This window comes from Pygocentrus nattereri, chromosome 8 (assembly GCF_015220715.1).
Source record: "Pygocentrus nattereri isolate fPygNat1 chromosome 8, fPygNat1.pri, whole genome shotgun sequence".
In the NCBI taxonomy this organism is placed as follows: Eukaryota; Metazoa; Chordata; class Actinopteri; order Characiformes; family Serrasalmidae; genus Pygocentrus; species Pygocentrus nattereri.
The window spans coordinates 22,380-34,483 of NC_051218.1; the positions used below are offsets into that span (position 1 = coordinate 22,380).

General features: G+C 43.9%; 1 long non-coding RNA gene across 1 annotated transcript; it reads left to right on the plus strand.

The window, feature by feature from the left end:
• Positions 1 to 3,292: 3,292 nt before the first annotated feature.
• On the plus strand, positions 3,293 to 10,306 carry LOC119263814. Its single transcript, XR_005130541.1, has 3 exons — positions 3,293 to 3,483; positions 3,547 to 3,643; positions 10,174 to 10,306. It is a non-coding gene; the product is annotated as an uncharacterized LOC119263814 (long non-coding RNA).
• The last annotated feature ends 1,798 nt before the right edge of the window (positions 10,307 to 12,104 follow it).

Genomic DNA, 12,104 nt, shown 5'->3' on the forward strand with positions numbered 1-12,104 from the left:
TCTACTATTTCTGTACTCTAATTTATCCACATATAAGGAATAATTCTCTTAGATATTTTTAATAATAAGAAAAACTAAAATACCAGGCGATTAGTAGGTAAGCTAACGATAATGTGTCCTAAAATGTCTTAATGTATTATCTCACACCTGTTCGTTCTCTGACTTGCCGTTGTGGGAAGGAGAATGAATGGGTGAAAAACATAGGCCAAATCAGGCCTCGAGGGTGCCCTGCTCAGTCTAGTGGCGCACTTCTCTCTTCACCTCTTTGTTCTTTGCCTCGCGAAGCAGTTAGAAGAATCAAATATAAATACAACTCTAATTTATCCATATATAAGGAATAATTCTCTTAGTAAATTAAAAAACCTAAAATACCAGACTACTAGTAGGTGCCCTAATGATAATGTGTCCTAAAAATTTCTTAAATATATTATCTCACACCTGTTCATTCTCTGACTTGCCGTTGTGGGAAGGAGAATGAATAGGTGAAAAACATAGGCCAAATCAGGCCTCGAGGGTGCCCTGCTCAGTCTAGTGGCGCACACTTCTCTTCACCTCTTTGTTCTTTGCCTCGCGAAGCAGTTAGAAGAATCAAATATAAATACAACTCTAATTTATCCATATATAAGGAATAATTCTCTTAGTAAATTAAAAAAAACCTAAACTACCAGACTACTAGGAGGTGTGCTAATGATAATGGGTCCTAAAATTTCTTAATATTTTATCTCACACCTGTTCGTTCTCTGACTTGCAGTTGTGGGAAGGAGAATGAATGGGTGAAAAACATAGGCCAAGTCAGGCCTCGAGGGTGCCCTGCTCAGTCTAGTGGTGCACTCCTCTCTTCACCTTTTTGTTCTTTGCCTCGCAAAGCAGTTAGAAGAATCAAAGATAACTTAGCCCGAATACAATTATAAATAAAAAAAAGTTTTCCAACAAACAAAAGGAGATTCATCCACAGACGGAGGAACTGAAAGGCCCGATGGCGTGACTTAACAAGCGGTGGCCCGTGCAATACCCTTGATCTTCCTATCTAACCACGGCTGTTGAGGACAGTTGATGGGGGAAGTCATTGTATGTTCTCTAACCCTAACCCTAACCCTAAACCCTAACCCTAAACCCTAACCCTAACACCTAACCTTAACCGTAGACTACCTTAAACCTAATCTTTAACCCAAATTTTAACTTTAGACTAACCATAAACCTAAATCTTAACCTTAACCTCACCCTAACCATAACCAATTAACCCTAATTTTTATTACCCTAACTATAACTAATTAACCCTAATTTTTATTACCCTAACTGTAACCAATTAACTCTAATTTTTATTACCCTAAATATAACCAATTAACCCTAATTTTTATTACCCTAACTATAACTAATTAACCCTAATTTTTATTACCCTAACTATAACCAATTAACCCTAATTTTTATTACCCTAACCATAACCTAGAGGTTAATAATTAATAAATAAAATAATTTAATTGGACATGGGACACAAGCCTGGGCATGATCACCCTATGGCTGGCCGCCTCGGATGAAGGTGTATAGTGTTTAAAGGCTGAAACACCTGATGACTCTGAGGTACACTACTGATGATGTGTCCTAAAATTTCTTCATTTACTCTTTTAATCATAACATATTTTAGGTAATAAAATTAATTTAATTTATACTACACCCCAAAACCCAATTACTGAGTGTGATTTAGCACCGTTGTGGACATGAGACCGTATGAGATGATTTCTGAGCCTGATGGTTTGTAAGAGGTCGGCCCGTGCATAACGATGACCCCTGATTTTTTTCGAGGGCATCGGATACTCAGGGTTTAGAACCCTAAACTTTAAACCCAACTCAGCCAGTGCCATCCGTAGGCACCCACTGGGGGCGTCTACGAGGTAGGCCCGTGCATAACGATGACCCTTGATTTATTGAGGGCATCGTATACCCCGCCAGTGCCACCCATAATTCACTTACCAGGGACGTGTGCGAGGTAGGCCCGTGCACCCCGCCAGGGCCACCCGTAAACCCACCAGGGACATGTACGAGGTGGGCCCGGGCACCTTGCCAGTGCCACTCGTAGTTCACCCACTAGGGACGTACATGAGGAGGCCCGCGCACCGCCAGTGCCACCCGTGGTTCACCCACTGGGGACGTACACGAGGTAGGCCCGTGCACCCAGCCTGGGCCACCCCGTAAACCCACCAGGGACATGTGCGGGGTGGGGCCAGGCACCCTTGCCAGTACCACCCGTAATTCACTCACCAGGGTCATGTACGAGGTGGGACTGTGCAACTCGCCAGTGCCACTCATAGTTCACCCACTAGGGACGTACATGAGGAGGCCCGCGCACCGCCAGTGCCACCCGTGGTTCACCCACTGGGGACGTACACGAGGTAGGCCCGTGCACCCAGCCTGGGCCACCCCGTAAACCCACCAGGGACATGTGCGGGGTGGGGCCGGGCACCCTTGCCAGTACCACCCGTAATTCACTCACCAGGGTCATGTACGAGGTAGGACTGTGCAACTCGCCAGTGCCACTCATAGTTCACTCAGTAGGGACATACACGAGTAGGCCCGCGCACCGCCAGTGCCACCCGTGTTTCACTCACTAGGGACGTACACGAGGTAGGCCGATGCACCCCGCCAGTGCCACCCGTAATTCACCCACCTGGGACGTGTATGAGGTAGGCCCGTGCACCATGCCAGTGCCACCAGTAGTCATCCACTGGCTACAGTTAGCTCTCACTATTGGTCTCTGTCCCTCTGGTATAATTAGAATGATGCTCTATGTGGTGAACATTTTTTGAATCCCCAACAGGAGCCGCTCCGCTGTAACTATTAGTGAGAACAGTCAGAAACATTAAAAATAAATATAATTATGTTTAAATAAATCATTAAATTATACAAAATAATCTCCACGGCAACTGTAGTGGAGAGAGAAAAAATAGGAATTATTAAATTACACAAAATAATCTCCACGGCAACTGTAGTGGAGAGAGAAAAAATAGGAATTATTAAATTACACAAAATAACCTCCACGGCAACTGTAGTGGAGAGAGAAAAAATAGGAATCATTAAATTATACAAAATAATCTCCACGGCAACTGTAGTGGAGAGAGAAAAAATAGGAATCATTAAATTATACACAAATAATCTCCACGGCAACTGTAGTGGAGAGAGAAAAAATAGAAAGACTTAGAAATATAGATATAATTATTTTAATGAGTATTTTTTTTAAATCATTAAATCATATAAACCAATCTCCACGGCAACTGTAGTGGAGAGGAAAAAATAGGAAAGAAGCATAATTAAATGACTGGGCCTGTACCTGGAATGTCCAGCAGGGGCCGCTCCACAGCAACTGCAGTGGAGAAAACAGTACATGAAGAAGTGGCAATTAGCTGGGTTAGCCGCTACCCACATGGAAAACGGGAAGCAATGCTCCTGCACCTGGAATCTCCAGCAGGAGTTGCTTCACTACAGCTGTAGGTGAGATTAAATAGGGAGATTTAGACTGATAGATTAATTTATACTTTTATTTCTGTACTGTAGGACAGAAAAACAGAAGGAGCGTGATTCATTTGGAAAGGGAAAACCAAGGCTCCTGCAACTGTAATCTCCAGCAGGAGCCGTTCTACTACAACTGTAGGTGAGAAAATAGAGCCATATAAAGCTAGAACAGGCAGTTGGGTTATCCATGACCCATCTGGAAAAATAGAATCAGTGGTCCTGTATCTGGAATCTCCAGCAAGAGCCGTTCCACTGCAACGGGAGGGGTGTAAACCTAGACTTAACTCCTAGGCTTAGCCTTAAGCTAACCCTAGACTCTAAAACCCAACCCTAACACCTAACCTTAACCGTAGACTACCTTAAACCTAATCTTTAACCCAAATTTTAACTTTAGACTAACCATAAACCTAAATCTTAACCCTAACCTTAACCTCACCCTAACCATAACCAATTAACCCTAATTTTTATTACCCTAACTATAACTAATTAACCCTAATTTTTATTACCCTAACTGTAACCAATTAACTCTAATTTTTATTACCCTAAATATAACCAATTAACCCTAATTTTTATTACCCTAACTATAACTAATTAACCCTAATTTTTATTACCCTAACTATAACCAATTAACCCTAATTTTTATTACCCTAACCATAACCTAGAGGTTAATAATTAATAAATAAAATAATTTAATTGGACATGGGACACAAGCCTGGGCATGATCACCCTATGGCTGGCCGCCTCGGATGAAGGTGTATAGTGTTTAAAGGCTGAAACACCTGATGACTCTGAGGTACACTACTGATGATGTGTCCTAAAATTTCTTCATTTACTCTTTTAATCATAACATATTTTAGGTAATAAAATTAATTTAATTTATACTACACCCCAAAACCCAATTACTGAGTGTGATTTAGCACCGTTGTGGACATGAGACCGTATGAGATGATTTCTGAGCCTGATGGTTTGTAAGAGGTCGGCCCGTGCATAACGATGACCCCTGATTTTTTTCGAGGGCATCGGATACTCAGGATTTAGAACCCTGAACTTTAAACCTAACCCTAACCCTAACCCTAAACCCTAACCCTAACCCTAACCCTAACCCTAAACCCTAACCCTAAACCCTAACCCTAAACCCTAACCCTAACCCTAAACCATACTCCCCAAAACCCATAAACACTAAACCATACTCCCCAAAACCCATAAACACTAAACCATACTCCCTAAACTCATAAAACACTAAACCATACTCCCCAAAACCTATAAACACTAAACCATACTCCCTAAACTCATAAACACTAAACCATACTCCCTAAACTCATAAAACACTAAACCATACTCCCTAAACTCATAAAACACTAAACCATACTCCCTAAACTCATAAAACACTAAACCATACTCCCTAAACTCATAAAACACTAAACCATACTCCCTAAACTCATAAAACACTAAACCATACTCCCTAAAACTCATAAGACACTAAACCATACTCCCTAAACCTCATAGACACTAAACCATACTCCCTAAACCTCATAGACACTAAACCATACTCCCTAAACTCATAAAACACTAAACCATACTCCCTAAACTCATAAAACCTAAACCATACTCCCTACAACTCATCAGACACTAAACCATACTCCCTAAAACTCATCAGACACTAAACCATACTCCCTAAAACTCATCAGACACTAAACCATACTCCCTAAAACTCATCAGACACTAAACCATACTCCCTAAAACTCATCAGACACTAAACCATACTCCCTAAAACTCATAAGACACTAAACCATACTCCCTAAACCTCATAAGACACTAAACCATACTCCCTAAACTCATAAAACACTAAACCATACTCCCTAAACTCATAAAACCTAAACCATACTCCCTAAAACTCATCAGACACTAAACCATACTCCCTAAAACTCATCAGACACTAAACCATACTCCCTAAAACTCATCAGACACTAAACCATACTCCCTAAACTCATAAAACACTAAACCATACTCCCTAAACTCATCAGACACTAAACCATACTCCCTAAAACTCATCAGACACTAAACTATACTCCCTAAAACTCATCAGACACTAAACCATACTCCCTAAAACTCATCAGACACTAAACCATACTCCCTAAACCTCATAGACAATAAACCATACTCCCTAAACTCATAAAACACTAAACCATACTCCCTAAACTCATAAAACCTAAACCATACTCCCTAAAACGCATCAGACACTAAACCATACTCCCTAAAACTCATCAGACACTAAACCATACTCCCTAAAACTCATCAGACACTAAACCATACTCCCTAAAACTCATCAGACACTAATCCATACTCCCTAAAACTCATCAGACACTAAACTATACTCCCTAAAACTCATCAGACACTAAAATACAGCCCCTACACAATCATAACTCTGTTCATCTACTATCTAACACCTAGACTAAAAACACTAAAATACTAAACGAAACACACCACACTACAACACACACTACACCACAGCACACTGCACAACAAACACTGCACTTCACAGCACACACGTGGCACATACAGCGCACTGCACCACACAACACACCACACTACAACACACACTGCACCACAACACACCCCGCAACACACACTGCACTTCACAACACACCACACACAGCGCACTATACACACGGCTCACACAGCACACATACAGTGCACTGCACCACTACACACCACACAACACACACCGCACTTCACAACGTACCACACACAGCGCACTACACGCACCACACTACACCTCACAACACACACTGCACCACATTGCCCAAACAACATACAGTGCACAACACACACAGCGCACTACACACACCATACTACACCTCACAACACACACTGCACCACATTGCCCAAACAACATGCAGTACACAACACACACAGCGCACTACACACAGCACTACATTGCACACACAACATGCAGTGCACAACACACACACAATGCACTGTACAACACACCACCACACACATGTAATGCACAACACACACTGCACTACACACTGCGCACAAACACACAGCACACACACCGCGCACTGCACCACTACACACCGCACAACACACACCGCACTTCACAACACACCACACAAAGCACACTACACGCACCACACTACACTTCACAACACACACTACACCACATTGCACAAACAACATGCAGTGCACAACACACACAGCGCACTACAGACACCATACTACACCTCACAACATACACTGCACCACATTGCACACACAACATGCAGTGCACAACACACACTGCGAACAAACACACAGCACACACACCGCGCACTGCACCACTACACACCGCACAACACACACCGCACTTCACAACACACCACACAAAGCACACTACACGCACCACACTACACCTCACAACATACACTGCACCACATGGCACACACAACATGCAGTGCACAACACACACAGCGCACTACACACAGCACCACATTGCACACACAACATGCAGTGCACAACACACACAACGCACTGCACAACACACCACCACACACATGTAGCGCACAACACACTGCACTACACAACACACGCTAACCTAACCCTAAAACTTTCAATCTAATCCCTAACCTATAAAACCAGACCCCAACAATGGGCCCCCCGACTTTAACCATGGATGGACCCCAAACTACAGAACACGAGTTCGGGAGCCCGGCGTTCGTCCCTTTGGGAGACCGTAGTGGGTGATCCCCTGATGAGGGGATCGAGTACATAGAATAACAGCATTAAACCCAGAACCACACTAAAATGAGTAAAGCTTTAGAGGACGGTAGATTCTCAAGAAAAATATGCAAATTTTCCCAATATGCGAATCCTCCCAATAGACCAATGGGAACAACTCCACATTTTTAAATGACTAGATAGAGACTTAGAATAATAATTAATAAATAAAATAATTTAATTGGACATGGGACACAAGCCTGGGCATGATCACCCTATGGCTGGCCGCCTCGGATGAAGGTGTATAGTGTTTAAAGGCTGAAACACCTGATGACTCTGAGGTACACTACTGATTTTTTTTTTTTTTTTTTTTTTTTTTTTTTTTGCCTGGCTTGTCTGGCAGATTTGCAATCAGAATTATGGTCAGACTGCGTTACTGTGCCAAACAGATTTACTTTTCCAAAATGAGCACTATAGATTATAGGCTCATCTTGTCAGTGTTTCTTTTTCTTTATTTATTTTTTAATGATTTGATTTCATTTTGTTTATACATTTGATATTTTAATGAAAATGTGTTAGCATCATGCCAGACTTGACAGGGCAGGGGAATCTGTAAAGAAGGGAGAGGAGAGATACGCGGGGGGGGGGGGGGGGGGGGGGGGTAAAAAAGGGAAATAACATAAGGGCAGAAAAAAATAAACACACAGCGCAAATGCCACGGCGATGGTTCACCAACTGCTGCTCCTGAGAAAAGAGAAGAAAGTGTACCTGAGACGTACAGCACTTGGAGATACTACACAAATGACTGTGATGTATGTGTATGTGAGTGTGTGTGTTTGTGAGTGCAGTACAGTATAAATTTGTCACAAGATGCACTCAATATCGAGGGCAGAAAGCTGCGACAACATCCCCCCAGAGGCCAGAGGAAGGCAGAGAAAGACCAGGGAATCCCGCCCGCCGCGGCCCCCCCAGGAGCAGTGGAGACCCTGGGCCGTATCTCCCAGTGACCCCTGCATGCCCACCCCAGCGGAAGGGAGAGGGGGACTCCGGACAGCACCCCCCCCAGCCATGGAGCGCAGGTCCAGGGGAACCAGAGGAACCAGAGCCACCCCCAGGATGCCCCTCCCCATCACGAGGCAGCAGCAAAGACCCAGCGCCTCATACGCCCGAGAGCCAACCACCACCCAGCAGGGCCCCATCCCCGCCGAGGGGCCTTGAGCCGCCCCGGAGCCCAACCACCCAGGGGAGCGGGCCAACCGTCGCCCCCCATCTGGGGGGGAAGTAGCAACCACAGGGGAGCAGCCGGGAGAGGACTGGGGACAACAATCCCCCGACCCAGAACCAGCTGTCCTCACATACACTCAACCTCATATATACATCTACATACCTTCACTCCCTTATATTCCTCCACTCCTATATATACACCTACGAGGTACACTACTGATGATGTGTCCTAAAATTTCTTCATTTACTCCTTTAATCATAACATATCTTAGGCAATAAAATGAATTTAATTTATACTACACCCCAAAACCCAATTATTGAGTGAGATTTAGCACCGTTGTGGACATGAGACCTGATGAGATGATTTCTGAGCCTGATGGTTTGTAAGAGGTCGGCCCGTGCACAACGATGACCCTTGATTTTCTTCGAGGGCATCGGATACTCAGGGTTTATAACCCTGAACTTTAAACCCAACTCAGCCAGTGCCATCCGTAGTCACCCACTGGGGACGTCTACGAGGTAGGCCCGTGCATAACGATGACCCTTGACTTATTGAGGGCATCGTATACCCCGCCAGTGCCACCCATAATTCACCTACCAGGGACGTGTACGAGGTAGGCCCGTGCACCCCGCCAGTGCCACCCGTAATTCACCCACCAGGGACATGTACGAGGTAGGCCCGGGCACCCCGCTAGTGTCACCCGTAATTCACCCACCAGCCAGGGCCACCCGTAAACCCACCAGGGACATGTACGAGGTGGGCCCGGGCACCCCGCTAGTGTCACCCGTAATTCACCCACCAGGGACGTGTACGAGGTAGACCCATGCACCGCAAGTGCCACCCGTGGTTCACACACGAGGGACGTACACGAGGTAGGCCGATGCACCCCGCCAGTGCCACCCGTAATTCACCCACCAGGGACATGTACGAGGTAGACCCATGCACCGCAAGTGCCACCCGTGGTTCACACACGAGGGACGTACACGAGGTAGGCCGATGCACCCCGCCAGTGCCACCCGTAATTCACCCACCAGGGACGTGTATGAGGTAGGCCCGTGCAACTCGCCAGTGCCACTAGTAGTCATCCATTGGGTGCAGTTAACTCTCGCTATTGGTCTCTGTCCCTCTGGTATAATTAGAATTATGCTCTATGTGGTAAACATTTTTCGAATGCCCAACAGGAGCCGCCCCGCTGTAACTGTTAGTGAAAACAGTCAGAAACATTAAAAATAAATATAATTATGTTTAAATAAATCATTAAATTATACAAAATAATCTCCATGGCAACTGTAGTGGAGAGAGAAAAAATAGGAATCATTAAATTATATAAAATAATCTCCACGGCAACTGTAGTGGAGAGAGAAAAAATAGAAAGACTTAGAAATATAGATACAATTATCTTAATGAGAATTTTTTTTTTTTTTAATAAATCATTAAATCATATAAAGCAATCTCCACGGCAACTGTAGTGGAGAGAGAAAAAAATAGGAAAGGAGCATAATTAAATGAATGGGCCTGTACCTGGAGTGTCCAGCAGGGGCCGCTCCACAGCAACTACAGTGGAGAAAACAGCACATGAAGAAGTGGCAATTAGCTGGGTTAGCCGCTACCCACATGGAAAATGGGAAGCAATGCTCCTGCACCTGGAATCTCCAGCAGTAGTTGTTTCATTACAGCTGTAGGTGAGATTAAATAGGGAGATTTAGACTGATAGATTAATTTATACGTTTATTTCTGTACTGTAGGACAGAAAAACAGAAGGAGCGTGACTCATTTGGAAGGGGAAAATCAAGGCTCCTGCAACTGTAATCTCCAGCAGGAGCCGTTCTACTACAACTGTAGGTGAGAAAATAGAGCCATATAAAGCTAGAACAGGCAGTTGGGTTATCCATGACCCATCTGGAAAAATAGAATCAGTGGTCCTGTATCTGGAATCTCCAGCAGGAGCCGTTCCACTGCAACGGGAGGGGTGTAAACCTAGACTTAACTCCTAGGCTTAGCCTTAAGCTAACCCTAGACTCTAAAACCCAACCCTAACACTTAACCTTAACCGTAGACTACCTTAAACCTAATTTTTAACCCTAATTTTAACCTTAGACTAACCGTAAACCTAAATCTTAACCCTAACCTTAACCTTACCCTAACCATAACCAATTAACCCTAATTTTTATTACCCTAACCATAACTAATTAACCCTAATTTTTATTACTCTAACTATAACCCCTAATTTTTATTACCCTAACCATAACCTAGAGGTTAATAATTAATAAATAAAATAATTTAATTAGACATGGGACACAAGTCTGGGCATGATCACCCTATGGCTGGCCGCCTCGGATGAAGGTGTATAGTGTTTAAAGGCTGAAACACCTGATGACTCTGAGGTACACTACTGATGATGTGTCCTAAAATTTCTTCATTTACTCCTTTAATCATAACATATCTTAGGTAATAAAATTAATTTAATTTATACTACACCCCAAAACCCAATTACTGAGAGATTTAGCACCGTTGTGGACATGAGACCTGATGAGATGATTTCTGAGCCTGATGGTTTGTAAGAGGTTGGCCCGTGCACAACGATGACCCTTGATTTTCTTCGAGGGCATCGGATACTCAGGGTTTATAACCCTGAACTTTAAACCTAACCCTAAACCTAACCCTAAACCCTAACCCTAACCGATTAGGGTTAGGTTAAGGTAAAGATTAGGGTTAGGGTTAGGTTAAGGTAAAGATTAGGGTTGGGTTTAGGGTTAGGGTTAGGTTAAGGTTAAGATTAGTGTTGGGGTTAGGGTTAGGTTAAGGTTAAGATTAGCGTTGGGGTTAGGGTTAGGGTTAGGTTAAGGTTAAGATTAGGGTTAGGTTAAGGTTAAGATTAGGGTTAGGGTTAAGGATTTGGGTTGAAGGTTAGGGTTAGGGTTAATGATTTGGGTTGAAGGTTAATGTCAGGTTAAGGTTAGGTGTTACGGCTAGGTTTTAGAGCCTAGGGTTAGCTTAAGGTTAAGCCTAGGAGTGGTTAAGGTTAATACTCCTCCCGTTGCAGTGAAACGCCTCCTGCTGGAGATTCCAGATACAGGACCACTGATTCTGTTTTTCCAGATGGGGCATGGATAACCCAACTGCTTGTTCTGTCTTTGTATGACTCTATTTTCTCACCTACAGTTGTAGTACAACGGCTCCTGCTGGAGATTCCAGGTACAGGAGCATTGATTTTCTCTTTCCAAATGAGTCATGCTCCTCCTGTTTTTTTCTCTTACAGTCCAGAAATAAAAGTGTAAATTAATCTACGAGTCTAACTCTTCCTATTTTATCTCACCTATGAGACCATCCCTTCTGTTCTAACCTCCCTGGGTAGATTCCCAAAAAACCCAGGCTTATGGGAGTCAGAACACCCAGAGACCCAGGGAACTCCAAAAGACACAGGGCTATGGGAGTCAGAAAATCCACAAACCCAGGGAAATTCAAAAGAGCCAAGCTTATGGGAGTCAGAACACCCAGAGACCCAGGGAACTTCAAAAGACCCAGGCTTATGGGAGTCAGAACACCCAGAGACCCAGGGAACTCCAAAAGACCCAGGGCTATGGGAGTCAGAACACCCAGAGACCCATGCTTATGTGACTCAGAACTCCCAGAGACCCAGGGAACTCCAAAAGACCCAGGGCTATGGGAGTAAGAA